The sequence below is a fragment of the Nicotiana tabacum genome, chromosome 7 (genome assembly GCF_000715075.1).
Source record: "Nicotiana tabacum cultivar K326 chromosome 7, ASM71507v2, whole genome shotgun sequence".
Classification (NCBI taxonomy): Eukaryota; Viridiplantae; Streptophyta; class Magnoliopsida; order Solanales; family Solanaceae; genus Nicotiana; species Nicotiana tabacum.
In genome coordinates, this window is record NC_134086.1 from 125,661,040 (window position 1) to 125,677,606 (window position 16,567).

Consider the following 16,567-nt stretch of genomic DNA (forward strand, 5'->3'; position numbering starts at 1 on the left):
GCGTGTTTGGATGATAATATATTATCATTGCATTAATTCATGTCTTATTATGGACCTTTTCATATTATTTTTCCCGTACGATTCCTATCATGTCACTGTTAACTGATGCAATTTGTATAGGTATATCCTTTGTGCTATAATGGTGTAGTATTTTTAAGAAAAAGACGCAATAGTTTTTAGAAAAAGGCACAATAATAAAACGTACTGCTTTACATATCAAACTTGTAGGGTTTGTTCATTTTTTATTTCTAGACGTGCTTTCCCAACAAGAATCAATTTTCGCATTATTCCTATATGTGACTTTGAAAATAATGTTAGGATATACATAGTTCCTTTATCAATTTTATATAATGTTGAGTACATAAAAGCTAAACCGCTAATCCGCATAAGGTCATTGAATAACTAGATTCATATATCAGCAGTCAAGAGTATCATTGGAAGTGAAATTAAGGGATTACAACACTGTTTTTATCTCTTGTTGGTATCTGCGTTCGAAACCAGAAAATCAGAGAAGTAAGAAATGTTAGTTCAATAAAATATAATGTAAAATAATTTTCGAGCCCACAAGTTTCTTGTGTGTTATTAAGGAATTCAATAACCTCATTGTTGTCCAAGGTTATGGACTAATTCCTTCCAGGATAGAACGGAATAACTATTCTGTGATAGCGGCACTACAAACCATAGAACTTCAGCGGACTCAACAAACGGAGTAAATCACACTGACACTTATATTTATTTGAAAAATAATGCAGCAATGTAGAAAAGTGGGGAGAAGTTTTCTGATTATTCATGTGTGAAAAATGAGGCCAAGCCTTTAAATTTATAGACAATGAAAGGTGAGATGAAGAGGGTGCAATCCAAGAGGTACCTCTTCCATTTCCCATTCACACCCTTTAAAGAAAAAATCCAATAATCCCCCACATTAATGGGGAATGGCAATATGATGAAAACATGCATAAAAAGTTGTGTGATTTGCAAGTAAGGATTAATCGCATCTGGATAAGTAGGTTTCCTTTTGAACTTTTCATAGTGAACTTATGTTGGATATACTCGGTCAATCGGTAGATTTGATATCTTTGAACCGTCGAACTTTAGTGTATACCTAGACAACCATAAGTCACACAATCAACTCTTAACCGTCTTTGGTTCTCATTGTTGTATTTGTTTCAGCCATGAACACCGCCTGGTTTATAAGTGCATAGAGAACTGGCCTTACTAAAATCTCTTTGAAGCGGCTTACACTTTGCACTTACATAGGTGATTCCTAAACGTGTAATCCCGTAGATACACTATTTGATATACCTTGTATCAAACTTAAAAACCATTAAAAAGCCTTAACATTTTATCCTTGGTACTGAACATTGTCTCATCGCGAGAATGGAACAAAAAAACAATTTATTTGTCAATGTTAAAGCTTCATTAATGACTTTGTTTGAGCTTCTGAACCTAGATCTTGGGATCTCCAGTCTTATAGGTAGAGTTACCGTCACAATGACTTGTCCTTGGACATAGTCCCATTCCCTTCGATGACCTTTCAACTACCTTTCTGGTTAGGCCTTTTGTAAGTGGATCCGACACATTATCGCTTGACTTCACGTAGTCAATTATGATAATCCCCTAGAGAATAGTTACCTAACGATTTTATGGCTTCATCATATATAACGAAATTTTTCGTGATACATAATGCTCTTAGCCCTTTCTATTGCCTCTTGACTATCGCAATATATGCATATATGTGCCAAAATGAAATATCTTCAAGAAAATTTAGGAGCCATTCAACTTCTTCACCGGCCTTGTCTGAGGCTATAAACTCAGCCTCCACTATAGAACGGTCAATGCATATTTGTTTGGACGATTTTCAAGGCATCACTCCTCCACCGGCTGTTTAGAATCGGTTGAGCCTATTGTCACTATCCCAAATACCGGTCATGATGGCGCCTATCACATTACTAGGCAAGACAGACCAACTATCAAACCACAACCCATTTTCATTCTTAATAAATCATTTGCTAACATGGTTTAATTACCAATTATCATAATAAGTATGTAAATCAGCAAGTTAGATATGCGAAAGTCAACAAGACATAAAAACTACACAGCCCACACTGATCTGGTGTCACAAGTCTAGAGCCTCTAATACAAGTCTGAACAACCTACTACATAGATAGTCTAGTAATGCGGAAAAGTAATAAGTTAGAAGGGAGAAATCAGGGCTGCGGACGCCATGCAGCTACCTCAAAATCCCCGGCAAATGCTGAACGACTGAAAAGCTCTCACTCGGCCTCTAGGGCACCTGGATCTGCATGCAAGGTGCATGGAGTAATGTGAGTACTCCATCCTAGTGAGTAATAAATATAAATAATGATCGAAAGTAAAAAAACTCGTATACACAAGGTATTCTATAATGAAGCAGTTAAATAAGTAATTTGTAAGTAGTAAACCAATGAAAAGTAAAAGAAAATACTTCTACAACAAATAAACAGGTAATTGACAAACAATCAAGGCAAAGTAAACACATAGAAGTTCTCCCCTCGGGCACAATATCAACAATTTCCACCCCTCGGGCTCAATCTCACATCACAATGGGTACTCGCGCTCACTGGGGGTGTGTAGACTCCGGAGGGGCCCCTTACGGCCCAAGCGCAATATCAAGCCATCTCGTGGCATCAAATCTAGGACCTCGGCCTCATATCAATCAAGCCACCTCATGGCGTATATACGTATCTCAGGCCCTCGGCCTCATATTAGTATCAGTGTATCCTCACAACTAGGCCCTCGGCCTTATTCAGTCCGAAAATCATCACAAGCCCCTCGGGCATTAGTAAAACAGTATTTCTCAGCCCAAAACATCATTTAAAATATCATTTAAGTCCCAAAATTGAGTAAAAATGACTAAGTAGTAAAACAGTGGAAAATAACATGACTGAGTTCAAGTAATAAGTCAAAATAATGAGGAAATAGTAATAAAAATCCCCGCAGGGTTCACATAGTTGGCACGAAGCTCAAATATGGCGATCTGCCCAAATCATGATGACAACAAATAAGTTTTAGTCAAATATCCAGTAAAATCATTAATCGGGACGGACCGAGTCACAATCCTCAATAGTGCACGACCCCACGCTCGTCATCAAGCGTGTGTCTCACCTTAATATAGCACTACGATGTGCAATCTGGGGTTTCAAACCCTCAGGACATCATTTAAAATCATTACTCACCTCGAACCAGCCAAATCTCTAGCTCGCGACGCCTTTGACCCTCGAATCGGCCTCCACGCGCGTCGAATCTATCCAAAATCAGAACGATATGTCACAATATGCTAAGGGAACAAAGCCCAAGCGAAAACAATCGAAAATACCAAAAATCCCGAAATTAGCAAAACCTGAGCCCCGGACCCACCTCTCGAAACTCAGAAATTTTCACATCATTAGCTTCCTTGTCTCCCCATGAGTTCATATATACACAAGAATCGGACCCCTCAAATCCTCAATTTAATCCCTCTTAAACTCAAGCCCTAAACCTCCATTTTTAGTCCTTTAATTCTTTATATTTCAGTCCCAATCCATGAAATATTACCATAGAAGTGTGTTTTGGGTCCAAAATCCTTACCTCAACGAAGTCTCTTTGATTTCTCTCTTCAAAATCGCTCAAAGCTTCCAATTCCGAGTTCAAAAATGGTTAAACCCTTCAAAAATTGCGAAGGATGAAATATATACCTTCTGCCCAGGATTTTCCGCATCTGCGGTCCAAAACCCGCTTCTGCGATACCGCTTCTACGGTCTAACTATCCGCTTCTGCGGAATTTCATTTAACCAGCCAAACCGCATCTGCGGTTCACTCGCCGCATCTGCGACTCCGCAGGTGCGGTTCCCCTACCGCATCTGCGGTTACTGACGAAACCTCTCGAATCCGCTTTTGCAGCTCCCTTTCCGCACGTGCGACACCGCACCTGCGGTCCCCAAACCGCAGGTGCGAAAACACCAGAAGCAGCAATATCAGCTGCTGCAACCAAGTTCCAAATTCTCCTATAACCACCCGAAATGATCCCAAAGCCCCCGGGACCTCAACCAAAAGTACAAACATGACCCAATACTTTATTCAAACTTGTTCCAATCATCAAATCACTTCAAACAACATCAAATTACTCAAAACAAATCGGATTCAAGTTTAAGTTTCTAAAATCTTCTAAAATACGCTTTTGATAAAAAACCAAAACCAAACCACGTCCGAATGACCTGAAATTTCGCACACACATCCCAATGACATAACGAAGCTAATGCAACTCTTGGAATTCCATTCCGACCCCTATATCAAAATCTCACCTATCAACCGGAAATCTCCAAAATATCAACTTCACCAATTCAAGCTTAAATTCTACTCCGAACCTCCAAAACCAATTCTGATTACGCTCCTAAGCCATAAATCACCTCTCGAAGCTAACCGAACCATCGGAACTCACATCCGAGCTCTCTAACACATAAGTCAACATCCAGTTGACTTTTCCAACTTAAACCTTCTTAAAAGAGACTAAGTGTCTCATTTCTTACCAAATCCTCTCCGAACTCAAACTAATCAACCCGATCACATAAAACACAGATAACGAAGCATAAAGAAGCAGAAATGGGGAAACTCATGAGACGACTGGCCAGGTCATCATACCTATGATCTAATTTGCATCACTATACCCCTCTATTATCACAGGATACTTATTATAGTGCAAAGCATAATTTTGAGTATATTTCAAATATTTCAATACTCGTTTCATTGTCATGAAAGTTCAATGCAAACTTTCTTATGTCATAGACTAATACGTCTTGACTTTCTATTGCATATCTGATTATTGACTATATTTAGTTTAGCAAAATTATATTATAACAATAGCTGGAATGGTTGATCTTAGTTGTGGCCACAACCTTTTAATATATAACACATTATCACGACCCAAATTTTCCTCTGTTGAGTGTCGTGATGGTACCTAGTCTTAGGTATTAGGTAAGTTTAACAACTTCTGAAAATAATAACAAAATAAATAAAGATTTGCAATTCCAAATTAGAAATCTCTATACAAGTCTTACAATTCCAAAATTGGTAGTACAAGTCATAAGCTCTACAGAGTATTTGCTAGATAACTTCTAAATACAACTGTTCAGAAATAAGGATAAACAGTGCAATACAAAAACTAGAAGGTGACTCTGAAGCCTGCGAACGCAGCAACAGGTTTACCTTGAGTCTCCACAGCAATAATCCGCACAGCTACTAATGATCAAATACCTGAATTTGCACAAAAATTATGCAGAAGCATAATATGAGTACACCACAGCGGTACCCAGTAAGTATCAAGACTAACCTTAATGGAGTAATAACGAGGGACAGTCAAGACACCTACTGGACTAGATAACTTGGACAAGTATAAGTGTAAAAACAACAGAGTATGATATCTATATAAAGACTACGCATAATGACAAAATAATACGGAAATTTCAGTAAGAAAAGGAAAACAACAACTAACAACAGAACACCAAAATAATGACACAGCGGAATGAGCGGAACACAGTTCAAGTTTGGTGATCACAGATAAATAAAAGGCAAGTAGCAACTCAACAAAAATGACCGCTTTCACACCAGGTTTTAGACAATAACCTTCACGAGGCACTGAACCTCAGAGTATTCACAATTTACAGGTCCCACTTTCGGAACCCTAAACACTTGGCATCATGTGCCCTCGTTACAAATTTATAACGACACTGGCGACTCATATGACAATAGAGCCATTCTCACATAGAAGGCAAATAACAAGTGTGTGCATCAATACTCAACAATATCAAGATCCGTCCTCTTAATCGATAGGAATGATTAACTACGTGTATGGTTATGCAAGTGTTCTAACATAGTTCATGCCAGCTAGTATGTATAGAGAACATGGACTGCACGTAAAATGTCTTTCCATATTTTTCACGAGATAAAACTCACACAGGTAAGTGTGTCACTACACAAATATCAATAGCAGGAATGCCCCCAGGACATCACAAATCATCATAATCAATCCTTGACATAGCACACCTTGTTTCTCCATGTGTGCAATAATAAAGTAAATACCCGCCTTGTCTCACCACACGTGCATAATAATATTCCTACCTTGTCTCTCCACATGCGCAAACACATAGATATAACCCGTCTTATCATGCCGCATGTGCACAATCAACAGTAATAATAGCACGACAGAAACCTCGTGCAACATAACCCTAACCGCACGGCGGAAACCACGTGCATCACAATAACAACCGCACGGTAGAAACCTTGTGCACCGCAACACTGAGTACCACAACCACAATGATAATAACACAAGAGTATGACAAGGAAATCAACTCAAGGCTTTTGATCACAAAGAAATGGTATAACTAGTTCACAAAGAATAAACACAATAGAGAATACTAGTCATAATAAGAATAGTTTAACAAGGGAGAAAATAATATGTAACAACGATCCCACAAGGTACAGTTCAACAAGAGAGATAACACGAGTCAATAAGAGTGTAGAGGTGAAAACTAGTAGATAAGAACTCAATGATAGCAAAACAACTTCATATCTAGTGAATATAAAGACCTAAGAGACCTAAAAGGTTAAATTTCCACAAATAAGCCCGAGCACGTACTCATCACCTAGCGTACATAGACTTTACACATTACAATCAACATAGAAAACTCAAATCCTAAGGGGTAGTTCTCCCACACGAAGTTATGCAAGACATTTACCTCAAAAGAAGACGGACCGATACTCAAAAATGACCGTCTCGGGTGAAATAACTTCCGGATGGCTCAAATCTAGCCAAAATAACTTCAAAGCATAAATAAAACTCAAAAGAAACAATTCTGGATCATAAAGCCTCAATCTTTATCAAAAAACAAAAAAATCAACCCAAACGTCGACCCCTGGACCCGCACCTAGGAACGCGATAAATTTTACAAAATCCGAATACCCATTCCGGTAGGATTTCAACCACACAAAAACTATCAAATTCTAATACTGTTTCACCTAAGGGTGTCAAACGGTCTGGGTTTAACCGTAACCAGCCCGGCCAGACCGGTTAAAACCGGAACCGGCCCGGACCGGTACAAGGGGGTCGGGTGGAGCTAGGTTAAAGGGGTAGGAGGTTTGGTCCATTCACATATTTTCAACCGGTTACTCGGACCGATCAAACCCGGTCAACAGAAATACTGTAGAACCGGTTAAACCGGCCCAGATAGGTTAACGGCTAGTTTATTTTTTATTTTATTTTATTTTAAATTGTTGATTGGATTATTTGGTTATCGTTGGCAACGGTCACCTGCCAAGGAGTCGTTGCCCAATGGCTGATTTGCACAATTACCCCTTTTTGGGCCTTTTTTTTAAAAAAAATTAACACTTTTTGTAATTATAAACTTAACCCTTTGTAAAACTATAAATACAACCCCTCTCTTCTTCATTTCTTCACTCATCTCTCATTTCTCAATCTCAATCTCTCAATTCAAGTTAAATCATGCCCCGTACTTCTAGAGTGCGCTCATATGTTTGGGAACACTTTGAGGTGGTAGAAGAAAATGAAGAAGTTCAAAAAGTAAATTGCAAGAACTGTGGTCGAGTCTTAAATCTTCGTTCAAAATGTGGCACAAGCTGTTTAAAAAGGCATATGAAGAGTTGTCTTGAGCGTTCTCCAGAAATTCGTATTTAAGTTGATTTGAGACAATTTATGTTATTTTAAAATTATTAGACGTATTTATGTTTAATGTTTTAGTTTGTTAGATTAATTTGAAGTATTATTATGCATGAAAATTTAGTTTTACTCTTTTTTCGTTAATTTATTTGTTAAATACAAACTTCAATTTGTAATTTTAAAATAAATGTAGCACTTGCAATTTATAAGTGCAAATTTTTTCCATCTTCATTGTATTCTATATATTTTTACTTTATATTAATATAACTTACAATAGTTATACAAAAGACAAAAAATATAATTAAAAATTACACTAATCCGACCCGGCCCCTTATACTCGTAACCCCTTACGGTTCATTTTTTACCCGGATGAACCCGAACCCCTTAAACCTGGTAAGCCCCACCCCGTAACCGTACCGGATCCCAACCCGTACGGTTACTAATTTTTCATACCCAGCCCGGCCCGGCCCACTCGTTAGACACCCTTAGTTTCACCCCTCAAATCATTATTTTATATTTTGAAACTTTTTTTAAAATCCCCATTTTTTCTCAACCCAAAACACTAATTAAATGATAAAAATAAAGATAAAATCATGGAATATAATAAATTCTAGGTGAAGAACACTTACCCAATCGATTTGCTTGAAAATCCCATAAAGAATTGCTCAAAACCGAGCTCTAGAACTCCAAAAATGGTGAAAACGACTAACCCTTGGAATTGAGTACTATTTATTCTGCCCAGGTGCTAAAGCATCGCGAACGTGGAAGATTGATCGTGTTCGCGAATAAGAAAAATTGGAGGCTACCAAGATGTGCTTCACGAACACGACAGATCGCTCGTGAACGGGAAGAGGAAATAGCTATTGCCAGGAATTAGTGCTACGCGATCGCGAACAAACATATGTGATCGCGAATAAGGAATATTGATGGCCCAGAAACTGAGCTACGTGAACGCGAAGAGATGGATGCGACCTCGAAGAAGGGAAAGGCAGGCCTTCCAATCGCGAATGGAAATCACGCGAACTCGAAGAACAATAATTCATCCTCCAAATATTGCACTACGCGAACACGGAGGAAGTGACGCATTTTTTAGGATGGTGGTTGAACCATTAGAAGAGAGATAATAACTTTAGGATACCATATGTCAAATCTTAAAACATTGGCTTTTTTATGCGAACTGTTGGACCTAGTTGCCATGCTATGCCAAATCCCCTTAGGGATTTTTTACCTTTCTATATACAATTTGAAACTTTATTACCCTCCCTACTCAAGTTTCAATTTCTTACATAGGCATATATATTTACCAATTATATACACATTAGAAATTAAATGAGTATCCCTTTATATTAGGAATTGAATAAGGAATCAATAATTTTCCATCCTTATTCTCTCTCGCTCCTGCTCTCTCTCTCTCTCTATCTCTCTCTCTCTCTCTCTCTCTCTCTCTCTCTCTTTCTATCTATCTCTCTATCTCTCAATCTCTCATTCTCTGTTCGTCTCCCAATTTTTTTTCCTCTGATGCCCTCTATTTTTTATCCTTTCATGTTGTTTATATTTTTAATGCTATTCATCAATGGATTTCAATCGTTTTACTATAGAGTTTTAACTTAGCAATTTCCTTTCATGTTGCACAATTGGTGTTTAAATTGAAATTGTCAATCAATAAATTTTGAAGGTGTTTGGCTCTCCTCCATTGATAGCCATTAAAAATCTTTGAAGCTTTGAATTCGAATTTGGGTTTTCAAAAACCATTATTTGTTTGGATTGGGTGTTGTTGTAAGTAATTGAGAATATTGTTTGGAGTTTATATCTTGATTTTGAGGGGTGTTTTGGTGAAGATTAGACTTGATTTTGGTTGAATTTCAGATTGAAAGAAGAAGAAGAAGACACGACATACATTACACTTACGAAATTGTAGTAAAGTTGTAGTAAAATTTTGACTTTCTACTTGAAATATTATGTGCATGAGGAAGCCCTTATGCAGCATGCACCCCCAAACTGTATAAAGCTGTTAGGGAAAAGAAAGGTAGATGCTAGAGTTTTCTGCAAACTATGATGACCCAAAAGGTCATCACTTGTTTTAAAATAAAATTCTAAGTTTTGAGGCCTTAAAAACCTCTTTTAGCATTACCTCGATTTGCATGCACAGTCCGGGCCCGTAGCCGGAAAGCCTATATGTGAAAATCTGTGAAAAATGATAAATTTTGACTATAAAATGAATTAATTTGGCTTTGGTCAAAGTTTTAGGTAAACGGATCCGGACCCATGATTTGACGGTCCCGAAGGGTCCGTAGGAAAATATGGGCTTGGGCGTATACCCGGAATTGAATTCCGAGGTCCCAAGCCCGAGAAATAAATTTTTGAAGAAAATTATTTTCTGAAATTATTTATGAGGTATGGAAATGAATTTTGATTAAAACGTGAGAGTATCCGGCCTGTATTTTGGTTCCAGCGCCCGGTACAAGTCTTATATGTGATTTAAGATATTTCTGTGAAGTTTGGTAAGGAACAGACTTGAAACGACGTGAATCGGATTATTTTTGAGAAAATTAGAAATTTGAAGTTCTTGAGAAAATTTCATGATTTCAATGCTAAATTCATAGTTGTTGATGTTATTTTAGTGATTTGAATGCACGAGCGAGTCCGTATGATATTTTTAGGTTGGTATGCATGTTTGGTTTGGAGCCCCGAGGGCTCGGGTGAGTTTTGGATAGGCCACAGGGTGCATTTTGGACTTAGAAAAGTTGCAGATTTTCAGATGTGCATAGCAGGCCTGCAGGCTTGGCAAATGCGATATCACAAATGCGAGTGGCATCTCGCAATTGCGAAGGAAGCCCAAGCTAGCTCCACCTCGCAAATGCGAGTGTCCCTTTGCAAATGCGATGTCTTCTGGTAATGCTTGAGATGCAACATATGTGTCGCAAATGCGACATTCTGTTGCAAATGCGAAAGTCCAACATTTCTGAAGTGTTCGCAATACGAGCCCTATTTCGCATTTCCCAACATAGCAGAGGTCGGGGTTCGAAATTGCGAACCCCTGTTCGCAATTCTCACATCGGCGACCTGTAACTTTTATACTTAGACGAATTTTTGACCCATTTTCACATCTTTTCAAAACACAAACTCCCTAGGGCAATTTTTCAAGAACAACTCTTCTTCCAAATTGATTATAAGTTAATTTTTACTCATTTCCTTCAATCATTAACATCTTTTAACATGATTTCAACTTAAAATCAATGATTTTCATGGGGGAAATTGGGTGTTTTGGGTAGAACCTAGGTTTATCAAAAATTGGGGATTTGGACCTCGATTTGAGGTTTGATTTCAAAACAAATTATATATTTGGGTTCTTGGGGGAATGAGTAATCGCGTTTTGGTTCGAACCTCGGGTTTTGACCATGTGCCCGGGGGCAATTTTTGACTTTTTAGGTAAAACTTTAGAAAACTCATTTTCATGCATTGGGGTTGATTCATTTAGCGTTTATTAATGTAATTAAGTAACTTATGACTAGATACGAGGAAATTGGCGGCGGAATCAAGGGGTAAAGCTATAATTGAAACGTGAATTGTGTTCGTGGCATCGAGGTAAGTGTTTGGTCTAACCTTAGCTTGAGGGATTAGGAGTCGAGTCCTATTTGCTATGTGGTAATTGTTGAGTACGGCATATAGGCATGGTGACGAGTATCTATACATTGGTGTTTAGCATGCCCATGAGTCTTTATATTGTGATTATCATGACTTCGTTGTATCTTTCATGCCTTGGTGATGGTTTCTATTGATTGTTTAAAGTTTGTGGAAGGAGTTGTGACCTATGAACATTGAGGAGCGTTGGCTCGAGTTGTGAAGTGAATTGTGAAAGTATAAGTGATAATTGAACCTTTGGAGCATTGGCTCGAGTGGTAAAGTGAATTGTGAAGTAAAAGTGAGAAAGAGAAGAGATCATTATGTTGCCCCCCTTGCCGGGCTATTGTTGCTTTATTTTTTATCTCCCTTGCCGGGACTTGTCATTGAATTATTGCTCCCTTGCTGGGATTATTATTGCAAATTTCATTTATTTTCCTTGCTCTATTGTTTGTGATTGTTGATTGGGTAAGGAAGAGAGTTAAAGCACGAAGGGTGATGCCGTGTCTTTTTTTGTGTGGAAAGAGTGTAAAGCACAAAGGGTGATGCCGTGTATGATTTGTGAATAAAGAGTGTAAAGCACGAAGGGTGATGCCATGTCGTACGATGTACCATTCCTTGCCGATTATATTGATTATTTGGTGAGGAAAGAGAGTAAAAGCACGAAGGGTGATGCCATGCATATTTTTTATTATATGATTGCTTTGGTGAGGAAGAGAGTAAAAGCACGAAGGGTGATGCCGTGCATTTATTGATTTCTGGTTCTTTCGTTGATATCCGAGATATATTGCTCCTTTCATTTACATGTTGTATTTCTATTCGGAATTGATATCTCCCCTGCAACATGCTCCCCCTCCCATACTTGACTATTATTTATGTATTTCCTTTCTGTTGTATATATTTGAATTGCACAGGTTTATTTGGTAGTCTGGTCCTAGCCTCGTCACTACTTCGCCAAGGTTAGGCTAGACGCTTACTAGCACATGGGGTCAGTTGTGCTGATACTACACTCTGCACTATGTGCAGATCCCGGAGCAGCTCTTAGACTGTAGTTTGAAGGCTTCCTTCAGTCCATGCGGAGATTCAACGTAGACCTGCAAGCGTCCGCAGGCCCTGGCGTCTCCCTCTATCCCTTATTCCCTTTTAATTTTTATTAATTCAGAAATAGTGTATTTTTATTTTCTTCAGACTTTGTATGTAGTAAATCTTAGACCGTCTGTGATACTGTGACACCAGGTTTGGGTGATTAAGGCCTAAGTTGTTGTAAAAAATATAGATTTCAGATATTTCATTGTTTTCTTCTGCTTAATTTAAATTTTCGTTGTTTATACGTTATCGTTTTATGTTTTTTAAAAAGAACGAAATGGATAATGAAGTAATTTGTTAAAGGTTTGGCTTGTCTAGCTCACATTAGTAGGTGCCATCACAACTCCCGGGGGGAGGGTGGAAAATCCGGGTCGTGACAAGTTGGTATCAGAGCTCTAGGTTACATGGGTCTCACAGTTCACAGACAAGCTTAGTAGAGTCTGAGGGATCGGAACGGAGACATCTGTATATATCCCCCAGAGGCTATAGAGTTAGGAAAAACTTCACATTTATTCCTTCATGTCGTGCGGTTTAGTTTCTCAATGCTAATTGAATTTCTACTCTATTCTTTTGCAGATGGCGAGAATACGTGCTTTCTCATCCACTAACCAGCAGCCCGAGCCCCCAGCAATAGCTTCCACAAGGGGCAGAGGGCGAGGCTGAGGCCGTGCTAGAGGCCGAGGTAAGGGCAGAGCTCAGCCCCGAGCAGCAGTACCAGCAGCGGAGCCTCAGTTTGATTTTGATGATAAGGTTCCGGTCCCAGCAGTTCTGGTGGGCCCAGCTCTGGTCCCAGAGGAGTTTATTGCACTACTAGAAAATATGTCTATGGCAACGGTTACAAAAGCGTTGCAATAGGTAGGAAAACCGTCGCAATACCAATTGCAACGGTTTAGACGTCGTTACATCAGATCCCGTGCCAATAGGTCTACGACAACGGTTGTTGCAATGGTTTGCATAACCGTTACAATAGAAGACCGGTGGCAACGGTTCGACAACAGTTGCAATAGGTTTATCTACGCAACGGTTGCTCATTCAAATGGAACGATTATAACCCATTGCAATATCAGTTCATGCAACGGTTTATTAGGCTATTGCAACGGTTTATTATGCTATTGCAACGGTTTGTTAGGCTATTGCAACTATTTTAATTACAGATTGAAATCGTTATTAGGAACTACTGCATTGATTTATATGGATATTGCAACTATTTTTTATACTATTGAAACAATCTATGGAGGCTATTGCAACGGTTTTTTATTTCTTTGTATAAAAATAAATTTATAACATTGTACAATTTCAAAAGCATAATACAACATAAAAGGTTCCTAAAGATTCTAATACACGAATAATTTCAAGAACAATCTCATAACTCTAAGTAGTGCCTTCGCCGCTTCATTCATTCTTTGCTCATTCAATCCACCTGTAAAGATAAAAATAAATGATTTAGTAAAACTTTAAAAGTGCAATTTGAGTACTAAAGAACACTCAAAGCAGTCAGTAAAGTTTCCTAAATTCAAATTCAAAGCAAACCCAAAGATAAAGTAAAGACTACATACATATGGCATTTTGTAAGAGAGATCATTCATTGCAAATCTGTCCTGAAGAAGCAGTGACAATCATAAAGATCAATAATGTTGTCTTCCATTATAACCATCAGTTATAAAATTCTTCATAGTTACAAAATTGAATCAACACAACAAAGGGAGCACTCAAAACTCCACATGCTTCAAGTGTACCACTTTATATTACCTATCTTGTGACAACATATTTAAGAAGTTACTTTCAGCAAAAATTCTTAACTAAATATGTAAACAATATGCCAGTTTAGATCTAAGATACAACATCATACAAAAAAGTACTAGAATAGTTGAAAGGAGATGCAATACCAGAATAACTAAAAGGAGATGGAACTCTACTGTTATAGAGTTTCAAGATCCGATAACTTATTCTTAAAAACTACCATCAATTGACTAGTTGAGTGTATGTCCTGTGACACTATCTTTCATAAGGTGGTAGTGTTAGACATTTGGAGCACATGCTGATATTGTGAAGCTCCTTTATCCTGGTAGCTGGATTGCATAGCCCTAAGTATCCAAAACATCCAATCCATACAAATAAGATATATGACTAAGAAAGTTCTCGTTTTCTATGCTTCATGAGTCACCTTATAAAAGTTTATGGAGTAGTACTTTTGTATAATGGTTGAGTTAAAATACTGATACACACATATCAATTTTAAGAAACAATAGAATGGCAAATGGAAAAGAAAAAGTTACAGCATCATTTCTACGCAGATAGATTCATTTTTTCTTTAATACCACTGCTCAATATTGCTAAGGTGCCAGTTATTTTTCATCATGTTGTTAGGTTGATATCCATCGCATGGTTGAAGTTCCTATTTCTGGTCATACTTCAAACCTATATTCAAAGGAGTTAAGACTTAGTAGAATTTGAGTTGAAACTAACTATTCGCAGGAATATGAGACCGACACTATAAATATTAAATTTATCTGGAGCATTCAGCTGTAAAAAAAGTTATAATAAGCCATGCTAACTAATGAGTAGAGTCAATAAAAATCAATTAAAAGTTCTTGTAAAAATCGCAAATATAGAAGCTAAAACCAAAGAACTCATCCAATTATGTAATCAAAGATCCTCCTTATCAATGTTTGATCAAGGTAAATTTTTGAAACCACCAGGAGGAAACATTTTTACAAATTTCTGCATAATGGCATGGCAATTTTATCCAAGGCTATTAGCTTTGTCTAATTTCATATGATCATTATATGCTAAATGCCTCTTTCATCTGATCATTACTCCCCAAAGAGACATAAAAGAGAAGTATTCAAATATCTATACAACTGATTACAATTAATTTTGAAGAAATACTGCTCCCAAAGATATGTCAAGAACAACAGTAAAATATGAAGATGGCATATCCCCTCCTTTGAAAAATCATAATATTCTCTCTATCTAAATGTGAACACTTAGAAGACCACGTACCTGCTCTAGATTCTCTGAATTTGCTTTATAAAAATTAGAGAACCACCAACTTGTTCAATCCACAATTCAATATCTACTCCAGTTTAATCACATAGCACATACTAAGGTAGATAATATCATGCCAAAACTATAACTCATAATTTTCTGGAAAGTGGCATGGATTCAACCAAAAAAAATGTACATAGGAACTTTATAACTAATCGGCAATAGGAAAAAGAATTGTCCTCATTCGAGAAAGCAATTGTTTCTCATAAATAAAGAAAGCCATAATTCGTTTTCAATTCCCAATTAACAACAAAATATACACATATATCTATTTAGCGGAATTGACTTAGGTAGGAACAAAACTACTCCTATAGCATACATAAGGACTACTAAGTCTTTTCCTCTATCTATTCACTTATACACATAAATAAATAATCTAAAAAAATTCCTACAATTAGGGATTTTAAAGGCTGGTTATCCTTAAGAAAAATTGTAAGAGACGAATGAGATATTAGATTCTAACCGATATCAGGATAATCAAACTCTTAATATACGAAATTATGAATCTTCCGCAAATGACGACGATGTCAGTGATGTTGCCAAGACTATTTGCCGGAATCATTATTTAGGGCTCTATCTCCATAGATCTATGTGTCTGCGACGTTTTTCTTGGTTTATTTTTAGAGAAAAATGGCATTTTAGATTTGGAATCATCCCTTTTGTTTGGAGTAGGAAAAACTAATACTTATTTATATAAACACAAAAATCAGAGAACAAGGATACTCCCTGGTATCTGGATTCTTTGCAATTAAACAAAAAAGGAGCCATGGAATGAACTACAACAGTGTTACCGCCGGCAAACAGTGATGTCGATAAGTAGTGGTGGAATTTTTTTGAGGTTTTCTATCAATTAGGGTAAGAGAATAGAAATGTAAAGAAAATTAAAAGAGAATAAAAATAAGAGAGGGGATATAAAAAAGTAAAAAAGAAAATAGGGAAAGCCAATTGGAATTTGTTTTTATTGAAAACCGTTGCAATAGATATATTTCATCATCAAACCGTTGCCATAAGAGAACCTATTGGTATGGTTATAATAATCGTTCCAATATATAGATCTACAGGAACAGTTATTCCTCTATTGCCACGGTTTAGTATTGAAAGTGTTCAGATTGAGTCAATATTCTT

The 16,567-nt window shown here is 37.3% G+C and overlaps 1 long non-coding RNA gene across 1 annotated transcript; it reads right to left on the reverse strand.

Moving 5' to 3' along the window:
* Nucleotides 1–13,626: 13,626 nt before the first annotated feature.
* On the reverse strand, nucleotides 13,627–16,335 carry LOC107814499 (uncharacterized). The gene is made up of 2 exons (XR_001654563.2): nucleotides 13,951–16,335; nucleotides 13,627–13,814 (listed from the first exon to the last, which is right to left on the reverse strand). It is a non-coding gene; the product is annotated as an uncharacterized LOC107814499 (long non-coding RNA).
* Nucleotides 16,336–16,567: the final 232 nt, after the last annotated feature.